General features: G+C 40.5%; 1 protein-coding gene across 3 annotated transcripts in view; it reads right to left on the bottom strand.

The window, feature by feature from the left end:
* The window catches only part of ror1 (receptor tyrosine kinase-like orphan receptor 1), a 109,884-nt gene that overhangs the window by 12,459 nt on the left and 80,102 nt on the right, over window positions 1–17,323 (bottom strand). The window lies entirely within an intron of this gene.

Below are 17,323 nucleotides of genomic sequence, written 5' to 3'. Positions count from 1 at the left end.
CTGAAAAATACAAACAGACACATATTACAACATCTACGTTGATTATTTCACGTACCAGTTTTATAACCATGACACAAACTGGAATCTTTGGACATCTGGGAAAATAAGACGACCTCTCCCACAAGTTCCACATTTGAGCCACTAGAGGGCCCCATTGTGAATGGAAATACAAAGGCAGCTCGTGTATGCTCAGCCAAAACTTGAGTCTTGCTGCAAGGTTTAAGTTCCATTCAAGTCAAAATCCCCATCACACTTCTGGGTGTAAACTACATGACGAATTAATGTTTGAGTGTTTGGACTTATTTCAGTTTATGGCACTGCGATATCCTTATGAGCCATGATCGGAAACATATGCACCAAGGAGAGATGGGGGAGGGAAGTAGGGACGATGTTTTCACCACCAAATGTACAACTTTTACTTTTTAGTCACGTCACATTCAATACCCCCTCCCCCGAGTTTAGTTTTGATCAGACTCAGAAAAGACACCATGATGCTTTGAGACAGAAAATGGAGCTGTGCAAGGACACGCCACGCAAAAAGCCACATGCTGAATATTCGCTTGGTGTGAGATCACTGTGTCATGTGCTCTAAGTCGTGCCATATGGGACCTTAAGACCAGGCAATATATGAGGACGGTGCGTGCTGATGTTGTGTATGCTCTCAAACACACGCACACACACACACACACACACACACACACCACAGAAACATATTGGAGCTATTGGCCGACTGAAGAATAACCCAATGGACCCGCACCTATTTAAACCGATTGCTGTTCTACAGTCCTACAATAAATCTCCCTTCACAAATAAAGTTCAGTTTTATTGCATTTCTAAAGAAAATATCAGACTCCAGACTTACGATTATGAAACACGAGCAAAAAAAACAAACATTATAATTAATTTCAGGACTATTACGTGAATCAAAGCACTGAATACTGAATTTAAATTGCTACCTGCATTAATGCTTCTTTGTTATTTGATTTCTATTTCCAAGCCGGTGGGAGTTTGGGAAAGTTTTAAAATCCTGTGCAAACTACATCAATTTCCCCCCCCCCAAACGTAAAAAAAGAGCAATCAAACGCTTTAAAGATGCAAGTGGGAACATACATGCATGCGCTCACTGACATACAAGCACACACTCAGCCACGCTAAGTTATGAGGGCATCGTGGAGTGAGCACGGGGTCACGAGGTTGCCTCTCTCGAAGGAGTGTTAAGTGACTGAGGGGTCAAGGTCAGCTCTCGCTCTGTGTCCCCCACATCCAGACACATTTAAATGGATACATCGAATCAAAACACACTAACCTATCAACACAACAACGTAATATCATTAATTTTACATTTTATTTCACCTCTCACGTTTCAGAATGCTGCGGTTTCCGATCACCTACCCTTTATCAACAAGCTACGTACATCATCAGATATTTTCCTTTGGCAACAGTTTCATCTGTGTAGGTGCAAATCATCACTGACAGGGTATAGCGGGAAGGGGAATCAAGCAGAAAAGTATTTTAGACTTTTGACGGGCTGGATTGTACGGTTAAAATGGAAAATGGAAAAACACACACGGTATTTAGTGAGGTATGTCCAGGCAGCCAGAAGGTCAATTTTATTGTGTGTCATTGAAGATAATAGACATACCTCCACTGTAACATTTTTTTTTTTTGCCACAGACACGCAAATAATATGCTCAAGCATACCATTCACCGCAGTGCAGCCGGAGTACTACCAGGAAAATGGAACTGCAGCCAAGCCATACAGCTTCAAACGAAGCAGCTACTGTATGTCTAAAAGCTTATCCCTCTCTGGTTCCTCCAACTATCCATTTTCTATTGCGCTTGTCCTCATTAGGGGTGCAAGTGAGCAAGCTGTAATTTATTCCAGTTGCCCTATGTCAGACATGTCCAAAGTCCGGCCCGGGGGCCAAATGCGGCCCGGGGTCAAACTTAATCCGGCCCGCAGCCTCTGTAATAAAATTAATACATTCTGGCCCGCACATATACAGTACTGAGTGCGCGCTTTTCCTAACTGCTGTTCTTAATTTACCCACTAGAGGCAGTATCACTACAAGGCATCAGCCCGGGTGACCTTTACCCCCAATTTATAAAATGGCGACAATAAACAAAAAAAAGGAAAGTTGACTGCGAGGGTCGACGCTTCAAAGATGTGTGGAAATTGGACTATTTCTTCACAGAAATACGTAACAACTGTGTCTGTCTCATTTGCAAAGAGACCGTGGCTGTTTTTAAAGAGTTCAATGTCAAACGTCATTACCAAACGAAACACGCTGACATGTATGACAATTTGACTGGGGAGGAACGCAGCAAGAAATTGGCGCAACTTGAAGCGGGTTTATTCTCACAGCAGCAGTATTTTGCAAGAGCCCGAGAGTCAAATGAGAATGCCACGAAAGCTAGCTACGAGGTAGCAACACTGATCGCGAAGCATTGCAAACCTTTCACCGAGGGTGAATTTATCAAAGACTGCATGATGACTATGGCGAAGAAAATATGTCCCGAGAAGCAGCAAGAGTTTGCCAAAGTTTGCCTGGCACGTAACACCGTAGCACGCAGGATTGAGGAAGTGTCGTCAGACATCAAAAGACAATTGGGGGTCCAAGGAAAGGAGTTTGATTTTTTTTCGCTGGTTTGCGACGAAAGCACAGACGCCTCGGACACTGCCCAGTTGCTTATTTTTTTGAGAGGAGTGGACAATGAAATGAACGTTACTGAAGAACTACTTGACCTGCAGAGCCTGAAAGCCCAAACGAGAGGAACAGACCTATTCTCTTCTGTTTGCGCTGCCGTGGATGACTTAAAACTCCCGTGGAATAAAATTTCTGGGATTATTACGGACGGCGCACCATCCATGGCTGGCGAACGAAGTGGATTAGCGACACTAATATGTAACAAAGTAAGTGAAGAAGGGGGTAGCGCTGTAAAACTCCATTGCATCATTCATCAGCAAGTTCTGTGTGCCAAACATCTCCAATACGAACATGTTATGAAACCGGTGATAAAGGCTATTAACTATATTCGCTCCAGAGCGCTATGCCACCGCCAGTTTCAACAGTTTCTCAGCGATGTTCATGCAGAATATGGAGATGTTGTCTATTTCACTGACGTGCGATGGCTTAGTCGGGGTTCTGCACTGTCGCGCTTCTACTCTCTTAAGCAGCAAATCTGTGAGTTTTTGGCTGAAAAGGGACAACCTATGCAAGAACTAAGTGACCCCATGTGGCTAGCTGATTTGGGTTTTCTAGTTGACATTACAAAGCACCTTAATGTCCTGAACACCAGTCTCCAGGGACCAGACGGAGTCATAAACCAACTATTTTCACACATCAAAGCCTTTGGAATCAAGCTCAAACTGTTTGAAAGACACCTGTCGCAGACCCAGCCCAATACTGCACATTTCTCAGCGCTGCAAGAAATCATAATCAGATTCCCAGAGAGCAATATCAGTGCACAAACGAAGAGGTACGCATCAGTTATGAAATCTTTGGCTGAAGAGTTCACACAACGCTTTCGGGATTTTGCAGCTATTGAGAAGGACATCGCTCTTTTTTCATCACCTTTCTCCGTGGACACAGACAATGTTCCAGCCCATTTACAGCTGGAGCTCATTGAGTTGCAGTGTGACGCCGAGAGCCGTAGTCGGCACCAGCAACTTTCTCTTGCCAACTTTTACAGAGAGCTGGATAAAGGCAGGTTTCGAGAGATTCGAGAGTTTGCTAAGAAAATGTTGAGCTTGTTTGGGTCGACGTATTTGTGTGAAAAGACATTCTCTGTAATGAACTTAAATAAGAGTCGTCTGAGGACACGGCTCACAGACTCTCATCTGCGAGACATCTTGCGCATTAATACTTCTGCCTTTGAGCCAGACCTGGCCTTTGTGCTGCAGTCCAGATCTCAGTATCACCCGTCACATTAATGCAGGCAAGTCATTTGTCATTAAAATCACTGACTTAATTTTGTTTTGTTCAGTCACAAATTCAGACAAGTTGTCGGTTTTCATTCCAGAATAAAATTTTCAATCAACATTTATATTTGATATGTCATATATATCAAATTAGTCCTGCACTTGTGGTAATCATTTCTGTTTTTCAAAAATTCTGTGGACATTGAACTCCCATGATGATAATATAATTCATGTTCATAATATAATTCATGTTCAAATATTATTTGCACTCAAGAGTATAATTACTTCTGTTTAAGAATAAAAAGTTAAGCAAATATTCAATTGCATGTGATGTTCATATTTCAAATGAACCAAAATACATGGTTTGATTGTTTAAATGCAAATAAAAAAGCAAAATGTGAAACACAGAATCGCTTGCTAAAATGTGTTTGAATATATTGTTGTTTATGCAGTGAATGTCAGCCGAGGTCGGCCCCCCCCACATTTTGCAACTTCAAATCCGGCCCGCTTTGCAAAAAGTTTGGACATCCCTGCCCTATGTCATGTGGTGGGGACTGGTCACCAGCGAGTTGCAGGATGCAAAGACAAACAACCAGTCACACTCAAATTCCAACACATGGACAATTTTGCATCTTCAAATTAACCTAATGTTTTAGGAATGTTGGACGAAAAATCCAAAAGACCAGCAAACTCCACACAGGAAGGCCCGAGTCTAGATTAATACCCCGAACCTCAGAACTGTAACGCAGATGTGCAAACTTTGGTAACCATCATGTCTTGTCTGCTTCCTATTACATTTTTTTCCCCAGCATTTCAAAGAAAGCCTCGCATTTGTTGTTTAACTAAAACAGGTTCCATTTCTTTTCATCACAGTAGCTTAAAATTTGTGAACAGAGCTGTGAAAAAAAAGTATTTTTTCTCTTCTCAAATTTCTAAATTTTTGTATAGTTTCCTCGCTTTGTTTCGGATCGTCAAAAAAATGTAAATATCAGACAAAGACCACCCAAGTGAACTTTAAATGCAGTTTTAAAGTTATGATTTTAGTTATCAAGGAAAAATAAAACTAGGCGTTATTCACTTGCCACCTAAACTTAATAATTGGGGGTATAACCATACATTTATTTTACCCATTTTTACCTATACGAAACATAAAACAAAACAAAGCAATATAGCTGTTATTGAACGATACAATTCAATATGATAAAAGCGATTTCGATACTATATTATGACACAGTAATGACGTCTTTTCCACAAATAAACTGATACCAATTATTCTCCACTAGATATTTTAAAACCAAGGCAACTTGATTCAACTTTGTTCTGAAATGTTATGTTACGTGTACGCCGGATGTAACAAGACACACAACTTCCAAAATGTAGATTTTTAGTCTTGTTATTCCGTATAATATACTCGCCAAAGTCTTTGGAATCATTCAGATTTGATTTCTTTTTTTTGTGAGAAGAAATGAGCCTTTATGTTCCTTTTGGTCAGCAGTAGTTTTTGCCTTAGAATTCTGCCATGGGTGTCGTTTTTGCCCAGTTTCTTCCTTCGTGTCAGCTTGCAGTTCTGTAGATTCTGCCCTGGCTTCCTTTGTGACCTCTTGAATGAGTTGGTACTATGATCTTGAGGTCATTTCTGAAGGCCAGCCACTCCTAGGTTCCTCCTGCTACTTTCAAGAGAGCTGTTCACTGAAATTTGAAGGATAAAATGAAGACGTAAAGAGTAAAAAATAAATAAATAAAAAAAAAAATCACACATGCATGTCTGAAAATTATCCACTGCATGAATTGAATTGAATTTTCACATCTTAGATCCCAAGCAAGGAGCATCAAGTGTGGTTGATAGAAGCCGTTCGACAGTATATGGTGAGTAAAGCTATTGAAAGCCTTTCATTTCATACACCCGTGCCAAGGGCATAGGGGAAAACTTCATGCTCGATCTATGATCCAGATCAATACAAAAAGAAAGACGAGACTCACCGCAAACCCCTCAATACGAAATTGAGGACACTGATTCATTGTTCAATAAAGTTTTTTCCAACCTCATTATTTATTGAGGGAAGCCCTCTGTTAGCAGCCGTGTTTTTCTTGCAGCACCGCGCTGACTCACATCCACATGGACACCTGGGTGGCGCCAGTGAAAGTGCAGACACAATGCCAGATTTATGAAATATGCCACGCAGGTTGACGACACATTTATTGGGCTTTCTGAAACTGCGATCAAAAAAGGCTGTACGTCCGTACAGCCTTCTTTGAAAGTTCTTAGAAAGTAAACAATGTTAAGTTAAGTTAACAAAAGTTTAGCAAATTGTTTTTAAGTTAAATTACTTTGCAGATTTCTTTAGGTTTCACTTCCTGTACTATTAGCAACCAGGGTGTAATATTTTGGAAAGAGACTTGGAGTGATGGGTTTGAGTCACGTTTTGCGGGTTAGGAGGACATGAAATTTAACACTCGTCTCGGTGGTGGTGGGGGATGGGGAAGGGGTGACATTAAAAAAAAAAAAAGACAGGATTTGAGGAGGAGAGGCAGATCCCTGATGACATTTAAGATTTCAGGGTTTGGTTGCGGTGGATGCTGAGTGAAGAGGAGATGAGCTGCCAACTGTATGAGGTCAGAGCAGTGAGGTAACATCCTGATTGGGGGATGCGCCTCAGCGTACCGCTCGTCTTCTTCAAAGATGCACTCTCGAGATTTGCGATGGCGCCGTCGACATCTCTTCTCGGCTCCCCGTTTCTGCTTGAAAGCTCATCTATGATACATGCAGGATGTGACTTTTGAAAGGATCAAACTTGTCTTCAACTGTGTGATTAATGGTACTTGCAGTATATTTTGAGATTAAGAGCATAATCCTGCACGTAAAATTCACTAACATTTCATGTGGAAGACCCTTAATACAGGCCCAAATGGATCAGCGGTGCAACTCCGCTACTCAGACGACATGCAGAATACATACGTGGTTGCAGCATGTAGACAGGCAGCCAAAATGGTCACGGGAGACCGAGGTTGACTGAGGTCTGTGGCTGCCAGTGGCCCATGACCGCACTGGGAATGAACAGCGAGCGAGGGCAGCTGAGGCACCGTGTTAAACACAATAGAGAAAGAAAGGGTCCTCGTGTTACTGCTGCTTTCTGAATGCAATAAAAGAGGCTTCTGTCAGCGAAGAACCAAGAGACAGAGTCCACTGGCAGACGCAGGAAGCAAGAGACAACTGAAATGAGGAGAGGAATGGCCACTTCTCCAGCTATTTAGAGGCTAATCAACAGGTTGTTCTGTCACTTGATATTAGAGACATGACTTCATTCAGGGCGGGAGATGAAGAACTGCAATTCATGACATTCCATAAAAAAGTCGAAATGTTTCCACCAAGCGGTAGAGCTCCTTTCTGCTCCGTTCCTCATTTCAGGTGTCACACATGTCTGAACATACTTGGATTGATGCAAGTGTGCGCTCACAAGCCACATGTATCATACTGTGCCTCAGCCCTAATTAACGCTAACCACCCCTGTTCCCCGCTGGCTTGCATTAACACTAACGCATATATGTGTCATCACTTCAACACTGCTTGACTGCAACTTTCTTGGCTTTGTGGATTAGTTCAAGTCATTCTATTCTTTTGTGACTGAAAGAACGTTTTACATTCCTATTTTAACATATGAGCACAATATTTTATAAAAGAACATTATGCTGCTTCCCATGTTATCTATTATATATAGATATATTCCCAAGCTGGGCCACTCATTTTAGAGTAACACAAGTATCAACTACTTAAAATTGAATGATTTAGACAAATACCACACATTCATTTAATGTGGATGTTCCACATTGGAAGTTTCACATTCTGGAAACGGTCGGGGCCAACAATCTTAAATGTTAAACCTCTTCAATATTTGAGTGCGCAAGAACCACAGACTCAAAGAGAACAAACAATAGCCAATTATGAAGTGAGATAAATTTGCCAGAATAAATTGACCCAAAATGAAGGCGCAACTGCTTCTTTGCGTCTCCCCAGTCATTCACCATGGACAAAAGTTTTCAATTCCAGGGAAGTTGACAGTTACCCTAGCTTCATTGTTATCACTCATTTAATTCAGAAAACATATATAAACGTCTTCAGAAGTTTAGTTACCACCTACCAAAGACGTATTAATACGTCTTATGTTCTTTTTACGCGAGCGCAAACAGGAAGGTCTCACCCAGCTTCAGACTGAAGGATAAGTCTTGACTGCGATGTTGCCAGCAGGTGGTAGCAAGTATGAGATCAGCCAGTAATCATGCAAGGGTCATGTTGAAGAAGAAGAGAATGAAGACTTGAAGGCGTGAGTGTGGTGGATTAACGTGGTGAAGTAGCGTGGTGAGAGCGGGGAGAGCATAGTAGAAGTAGCGATGGACAAAACAAAACAATTAACCCTAGAGGATTGCATCCAAGCAAGACGTCAGCAATATGGTTGCTGCGCATCAAACGATGACACTTTGTTCATCGAAGAAATGAAAGAAGCAGCTGTAGAGTGACGATGTGGTACACGTGGCTCATGGGTCATTTCGCCGGAGAAATAGTGCGATGAAAACACCAACAATGATGAGTACTGCTAAAACCACTGCGGCTCATTTCAATTTATTCATTCAAATGGATGCTAGGCAATGACCTGACCCACATGTGAAGTCTTTCAATTTTAATGTAATTGGTAAAGATTAGAACAGCTGAGTGTTAAGACGGTGCTAATGCGGAACTAGACACACTATTGTCCAATGGTCTGGACTGTCGGCAGTCCTTCATACATTCAATCTGAGAATATGAATGGAATGCGAAGAATATAAAATTCCAGTGAGAGGATCCAAACAATGTTTCTTGTTTTATGCTTATTGTTTATGTTAATAAGCAGCACTATACCACGTGTAACCCCCGATTACTTAAAGATAGTGTTAGTTTGATATTTAATAAATTGGACCAGACTCTAGATTCTCGAAGGCTACAATAGTGATAATTGATAGGTGTGTGAATGAAATAGCTGGAGGCAGAAATGAGCAACAACAATAACTGTATTACATGAAAAACAAAACAATTATTTACAAATTCACAGCTGGCATCATATACATAAAATAAATCACAAATCCCATAAATTAGAAATAATAAACCCAAAGTCCTACTGAGCTCAGTTATATTTTGTTTAAGTCAGTCAATGTTCTTTCCGGTAGTCTTGGGGAAAAAAGTCTTGTTGTGGTGGTAATTAGGTGTGTTACCACGTGATGTTCACAAAGAAGTTGGTGAAGACTGTGGTTCCTTTATCGCAGATGTGGTTCTGGGCTCAGGCTCGCCATCTCCATCAAAGGAGAATCCATTCAGTTTCGGATCTTGGTTTAATGCCAAGAAAAAAAACCCAGCCAAGACGACGTTCAAGTATGAACACGGTCGGATTGTCACAGACCCTCAGTTCTCACTGGTATCCACACGAACGGCACATTAGCATTAGATATCGTCACGCAACCTTTCAGTAGGGCGTCCAGGCGTAAAAGAACGATATACACAGCTAATATCGAGATAGCGTCTCGAGAAGGCGGGACAACTTGACTTTGACGAATCAGAAAGTCATAATCAGATGAATGACACTCCAAACAGGAAATCAAGTAGACGAGAGATATACACTTCCTCTTAACACAATAAATGTTTTTTCAAAATAAAATGGTGTTTTCTCTACTGGGTTACACACGTCTCAATGTTTTTGTTGTTATTCATTGACTGGCAACGCGAAGCTATTTATGTTGGTGAGGCAACTATGGTCATGTGGTGTACACATCCTGCAGTGCAAGATGATGTTTGGGAACTGCATGGTGGTAAACCAAACTAAACTGTACAGCTGGGTGCAAGCATGTTTTTTGTATCATCCGAGGACCATAGACGCTGCCACAAAACTATGACAGAAATTCGAGTTTAATTCTTTTAGTTTGTGCGACACTGGCGCATGAATCCGCTTTGGCCTCGCCCGAAAGTTGCGGTGTCTGTCTGCCTCAGCAAAGTACAGTTTGCACATATGTTTCCTGTATCTGTTACACACTATCCTCACTTTGCCTTTCCCAAAAATATAAGACACAACATAGTCCCACTGTATGAAGAATTTGTGGAAAAGTACGTACTGGAAGCAACAATTTGTATGGCAGCTTTACTGAGTCTCCTTTATCAAGTATGTGATACCTCAAAAACATTTTGCCAAGACAACACTGTGGAAAAAGACTTCAAACAACACATACTGTACACGTTGATCGAGCATGCAAGCAAGGGCCTGACATCCATCTAGTCACTTCTTAACATGCTAGATCTAGTGATATCATTTTCCCCCACAAGGAGATCCCACTGCGGAGGAAGTGTGTCACTCATCTCATTAATTAGCAACATGAGTGTGTGTTAGCATGTGCATTCATGTGTCCAATGGTCCCGACCTACGATATTTCATGGTTCTGAACTTATTTGTGCCCCTTCCAATGTGCAAGCCAACCCAAAGAATAAAGTAAGGAATGAATAATGAACTACTGTGTTAGTATAGGTTAGTCGGCAAAATATCGGGTTGCTTCTGTGTCATTGAAATGGACTTCTGTTGTAAATCGATTACTTCCTCCACAGATTATAGTTATCGTATTGGTAACAAACAAACAACTATGGAATAAACAGAAAAGGCAAGTTATTGTGACTAGGATAACTAGGATAAAACTTGCTGAGTATCACGGGTGATTAATTTGTTGTTGTGTAAGCTTGTCCTACTTAGGAATTTAATACAGCACGGATAATTTCCAAAGCTAAATCAATAAAATTATCTGTTCATTGCTATGCATGTAAAACAGGCATGCTTTCAAAATAAACTAAACTGGTAATATGTCTAGCTTTTTTCCTGGAATTTTGTCAACTTTCCACTTTGAGCTCACTCCTTGATGTAAATCATACAGAAAAGTATTTCTGCATGATTCACGACAGAATTACTGCTCCCATCACAGAGCTGAATCTGCATGTACAAAAGCAGACAGGAGAACACATGGCTGACTGGTTACTGACGGAGATTATAGAAGAACACGCACATCCAAACACAATCAACCTGAAATATTGCTTAATGTGAATTAATGCTAAAGCATTTATGATGGGAAGGGAAACAGTCACAATGTGGAGCTCATAAAAAATAAAACGAAATCTGACAAACTGCTGCGAAGGCCTGCACATAAAATAAACAGGTGATTAAAGGGTAAATAGAGTGATATTTCACAAAAGCTCTTAAACGGTTTTTGAAAATTCACTTGGATCCTGATCTCGTCAGTAAGCAACATGATGGATACAGATGAAGACTGTCAATAGAAAATGGCCTTTGTTAGTCAACACTGGCAGAGAATTCCGTTTGTTTATTAACCAATCAAAGTTTTATATACAAATTCCTTGTTTGTTTTGTTTTTGTTTCCTTCATTTGTTGATGCTCAGTAAACAGTATGCAGTATAAAAATAAGTTACCAAATTGCCATATTATTATGCCTTGTGATTGGATCGTTTTGTTTAAACTGGCTAATGGTGATCTGCTTCAAATATATGATCATGTAAAGCCTACAAACTACCATTTAGACTCACATTCACACCTCAGGACAGTTTGCTTTTCAGGTAACCTAACATGCAAGTTAATCAGTAAGGAATAAATTTTTAGCAGTTTCCCTGACTTATTACCAAAAATATCATCTCATCATATGCCTGCGATTTGAGAGGCGCCATTATAGATAAAATGGTGAACTGATAAAAGGAGATTTAAAAGGAGGTTACAAGCTGCATTGATCAATTAAAACGCTACAAATGAATAAATAACCTCTGGCTCAGACATACGAGAACTGAATCCTGCAAACAAAAGCCTCTATTTATACTTGGAAATGCTCAAGGTAGACTTTGTCGCCTGCCCTCATACAACCCACCGGCACCAAGGGCAAAGAAAGAACACTTTTTGTGCATATATGTTTTTTTTAAGTGTGTGCGTGTGTGTGTGTGCGTGCATGCCGGCATGCGTGCGTGAGTATGTGTGTTAAGGGGGCAGAGTTCAGGGGAACACCGCATACCCCATTTCAAGCTTGTGACCCGTTGGGAGAAACCATGATTCAAACAAACCACACACACATACATGAACACACTTTGTTGAAAGCACAAACTTTACCAGACGTGACCTTGAGCAGACCTGCCAAAAGGATCGCCGTCAGACAGAAACCTGGAATTCTGGGAAACAGGAAGTGAGTCCTGTCCGAGCCAAGAGTACTACGCCGCCATACTAGGAGACATCTAAAACCTAATGCCTGGTTTGACTGCCGCTTATCGTATAGGCAAGTAGCATATTCATCAGGACCACATGCATGTGTTCATACACACCATCCTCTAAGTATGTAATGCTTCACAAAATGAAGTAGGAGGCGTCCAGACTTGTGGTAGGTGGGTTCTGGTAGGATCTCTGGTTTCAAATAGTACTGGCGCCCAGGGACCAGACCATGTCAAAGGGCCCATCCCCTATGAGCCATATTAGGGCTCTGATCCCCAATCAATCAGCACTGGGCTAAAAAGAATCTACAACAAGACGGCAATTAAGCCCCGGCGAGGGCTTAACCAAACACATGTGAGAGATAGGGTTTGTAAGAGTAACTGTGTGTGCACTTATTTGCCGGTGCTTAATGTGGGGCTGCAAGTGTGTCAGACGTGTGTGACTGAGTGTGTGGGTATGAGACCCGGTCTGTGCGTTACATAGATGGCGGAGGTGTGAAAGATCCAAATGGTTGGCAGGATGTGTCAAAAACTATATCCACTCACATTTTGTAATTTAAAACAATCCAAACATGAACACAAAGGAACCCCCTTTACTTAAACTATTATTTACATACCCTGCCTCAAAATTGTTTTTCCCATAAGAATTAATTTAGAAAAACAAAACGTCTTATAGTTACAACAATAAAAGTCAACAGCTTAACATTAAAAACAAGTAACAAAAATGCAATGCCAAAGTGACTCATGTCACACTTCAGTTTTTAACATTGTTAATACAGTACAATACAACTAGTTATATAGCACATTTCACAAATACTTCAACAGTAACAAAGCACATGACACGTCGCATGAAATAACAACAATGCAACAACAAACACTGTTAAAATTCAAAATTGTAAATTAACACTCAAATTAATGAGTAACACATGCACAGTGGACATTAGTAAACAATAGAATAGCGTCAGCCCCAAGAAAAGAAAAAAAAACGTCCAGTTGTTCAGGTCATCGACACCGTAAACAAAACGACAACACAAGAAAAATAATAATGGACGAATAATATAATGAACGAATGAAGACAGACATACATTGATGGCGTCATTATCTTGTGGTTTCTTAGCGTCCTGAATTAGCAATTGAACATGATTTTGGTATGACTGGTTGATGCTGATGCTGGTAGCGAGTGTGTAATGGCAATAAAAACTGTGATAATGCAAGCCGGAATGTCAGAAAAACAAATCAAGCTTGCCGTCACGCCACCACATGGGCCATTTTAAAAAGAAATTAGGAGTATTTTTGGAGCTTCCCTGACATGTCTAAATGACAAGCCACGCGCCAAAAAAACTGTTACTTGAGGAAACATTTCAGAATTACTGTAGGCGTCATATGAGTATCACAAAGTTCAAGAGAGAAATAGAACAAGAGAGGGTTAACTGTGAAGTCCCGGTATGTCGTAAAAAGTCCCGGTACGCTAGAGGCAAAAATTGAAAAGTGCTGCTCTGAACCGCTGCGTACCGGTCCACTTAACACACTGGATTTCATATTTGTAATGTAATAGATTCTAAAATGATTTGTTAGTGACAGCCCCATATGCTGCAAACAAAACAGCACTGGGAGTACGACAAGTAAGTAGGTCATAATCTCAATGAGATCCACAATGAGCGATATACTTTTTAATAAGATTCCACAGTGAATAAAAAGGAGTCGACGCCGTGCTTGAGTCTGACGCGTGTGTTCAAGTGGATCAGAATGTGGCAGCTAAGGAGCAATGCATCCCCAAAAAAGCGAGCAGGCCTGTCAAGGCCCAAGTTTAAACGGCAGCAGATCGTCATCAATCCTGGCCGGTATCTGAGAACCACAGCAGTGTTGACACTGGCACTGAGGTGAGGAGAAGTGAAACTGAAATCCAGACTTTCTCAATTCAGCACACAGGCAAGTTCACACTCAGAGTTAAGAGTCCATTCTGAGCCACACTCGAGAGCAGCCATGTGTGGGCCTGGCTTCAAACCATCTTTTCAGTTTCTGTGTCCCGCACCAAAAACAACCTCATTGCAACAACTTGGAAATAATGCTATTTATCTTAACGGCATATCTTTACACAACATCGAATAGCCTGTCAGAAAATTGCAGCACAAGACAATTAGCAGTTGAACCAGTGTTCTCACCAACCTTGAACATGCGGTTCACCGACAAGCTCATGTAGCGAGACAAGTGCATTATTTTGACAATAAATAGCCTTGAGATGAAAATATTTTTGCCACCCATGTTTAACTGCCAATGTCAGATGCGGGAGTAATTCAAAGTTTGCCATCTGGAGACCAATGCCAACAATGTTTGTGTGGGATAATATAATATAGGTTTAATCTAAACACTTCAGGTCATGTTTTTTTAACTTCAGGGTTCGCTCTAGGTGTTCAAAATCGTATTTACTTTTAAGTCATTGTGGCAAATGGAGAAAAGATTGTGATAAATTGGTAAAAAATATAGTGCATCTGGAGGTATTTACAAAGTTTTGACCCTTTCCATTTTTAGCTACAGCATTATTCCGAAATTGATTACATGGATTTTTCCTCAAAATTACAAATACAAAACCCCACATAGACATCATAAAGAAAAACATGTAATTATTATTATTACTATAGATTTTTACTACTTTAATGAATAATATTTAAAAAATGTACATGATATGCTTTAAGTGTTCACAGCCTTTGTCGAAGCTCAAACTGGAGCTCCTGTTTCCACTTATCATCCTTGAGACGTTTCTACATCTTAATTAAAGCACACCTGGAGTAAATTCAATTGAAAGGCCTACATCTACTATGCAGTACGGTCGTACAGTTGACAAGGCATGTCAGAGCACAAACCAAGCATGAAGTCAGAGGAATTGTCTTTTCTTGGATGAAAACCTCCCCCGGAGTGCTCAGGACCACAGATTGGGTTGATGGTACCTCTTTGAGCAAGGCAATGATCTGAAATACTCAGCCAAGTCACTGAGACTTGGAATATTGTTGCACAGATCTAAAAATGGTTGCGCATCAACACTCCCAATCCAACCTGATGGGGTTAGAGTGGCTGAAAAGAGGAAGTCGCAAGTGTGCCAAATTTGTGGCATCATATTCAAGACGTGAGGCAGAAATTGCTGCCTAAGAGTAACAAATGGAAAGAGCCAAGGCTGTGAATACGTTGCTGACTTAGTTCCTTTTCAAATTAATTAAATAAAAAAAAAAACATCAAGTGTAGAGTTTTGAGGGGGGGGGGGGGGGGGGGGGAAATCAGAATAAAATCCAATTTGGAGTACGGCTGCTGTAACAGCAAAATGTGGGAAACAAAGTGCCATACATTTTACATTTATATTTGTCACATTAGATGTACAAAAGGTACCATTTTAAATTTTTGCATATTGTTTTAAAATACACCTAATAAATATTTAGATATGACATGACTGCTGATTTCACCGGATTGAAAATCCCGCAAACTCGCCCAAAATCCCTCCAAATCTCGAGAGCAGTGCTGCTCATTAACATAAAACCTGCTACGACTGAAAATTTCCATGACAGCTGTAAATAAAGCCGAGACATTGAAGGCAATTATTGTTTTAGGGTTTTCATATACATGTGAGTAAAACAACTCTCTTAAAATAATTTGTCAATCATCTCGTACACTGCGTTGAGTGAGACACATGCTCCAGTGGTGGCCATAATGAAGTCCAATTACCGGTGCTTTCATGCTTTAACTTTATAATTGGATTGCCAGTGGGCTGATGGTTGTGTGGGCCTCACAGGTCCTGTCGCGACAGAGAAGACGTCACTTTTAACTAGCGTTGATGGCTGGCTAATTACAGTCATTTAGCGTGTTTTGGTTGGTTTCTTAGCCACCAAGTAGATAAATATATTGACAGTACAAAATGATAAAGATGTCCTTTAATAGTTCCACACTGGGAAAATTTGCAGTGTTACAGCAGCAAATATAAAGATCATCACACAGAGGGGACGGCGTAATGTAGCCGTTAATGTATAAAATTAGCAGCAGAAATTCAGAGTACTGTAATGGTAAGAGTACTGCAATGATAAAAAAATACTGCAATGATAAAAGTACTGTCATAGTAGAAGTACTGCAATGATGGAAAATATTGCAGTGATAAAAGTACTGTAATGATAAGAATACTGTAATGGTAAACTAAATACAGCGTTGGCCAATATTTAAGTACAGCATTATTGAGTATTCATCGGTTATCAGTGTGCATGCGGGTTGCCTAGATTGTTGAATCCTGTGTGTCTAACGGTACGCGGCTGTGTTGGAGCAAATATGGTGGATACAGTATATAGAGTTGAGTTTAATGAGCATAGGGAATGATTGCCATAAATACAGCCATCTCTGCGGTGTGTGGCTCGTCTCTGTATTTGTTTGGCAACCGACTCTCACCATCCCGGTCAACTGACCGACAGGGGCTAACGGCTAGCCACGGAAGACAGCTTTCAGGCCGTGGAGCGTCAAAGGTTCTGGGACGCTTGTGTATAATTAGCTGCGTTCGGCATTTGGGGAGGGGGGTGCAGGTCTACTGGAGATTAAGGTAATTAAAGTTTTCGAAAATTCATCTGTGTGTCCTCATTCTTTGCAATTAATCTGTTATAACGTGAACATCCACAGCTATTAATACGAAGCAGCCAATGTACACATTTGTTTTTTTATGATAAAATTTCGCTGTTGCGACTTTTAGTCAGGTGTTTTTTGTATTCCCGAAATTAAGGTAAATTAAGAACAATGACAAGGAATTTAAACAATGTAAGTAAAAATAGAATCAAAAAAATATAATGGTGCAGAGTAGGGCACAGGTCAACGACGCCTAAATTTAATCTAAACCAAACCACTTTACTAGGTACACATTTAATGCACATGCCTAAATTCTGAAAAGAACGAACGTCTCCAAGCTTGTAGTGTCGAGACTAAAACACAGCACAAAAGTTGAACAAAATTGGTCTCATCTACTATATGTCACGCAATTCATCAGCATTTTGTACAGGATTTTTCCATACCTCACACGACTTCAGTTCTGTGAGTATCATGGGATTAACTGGGAGTCCAAGACTTTTTTTTTCACACTACTTAGTCCAAGAAAACAAGTATATGAGCAAATAGTCCAA

Source organism: Idiotropiscis lumnitzeri, chromosome 13, assembly GCF_059441095.1.
Source record: "Idiotropiscis lumnitzeri isolate Australia: NSW breed Sydney's pygmy pipehorse chromosome 13, RoL_Ilum_1.0, whole genome shotgun sequence".
Classification (NCBI taxonomy): domain Eukaryota; kingdom Metazoa; phylum Chordata; class Actinopteri; order Syngnathiformes; family Syngnathidae; genus Idiotropiscis; species Idiotropiscis lumnitzeri.
This window is presented reverse-complemented; position numbering and strand designations above follow the sequence as displayed.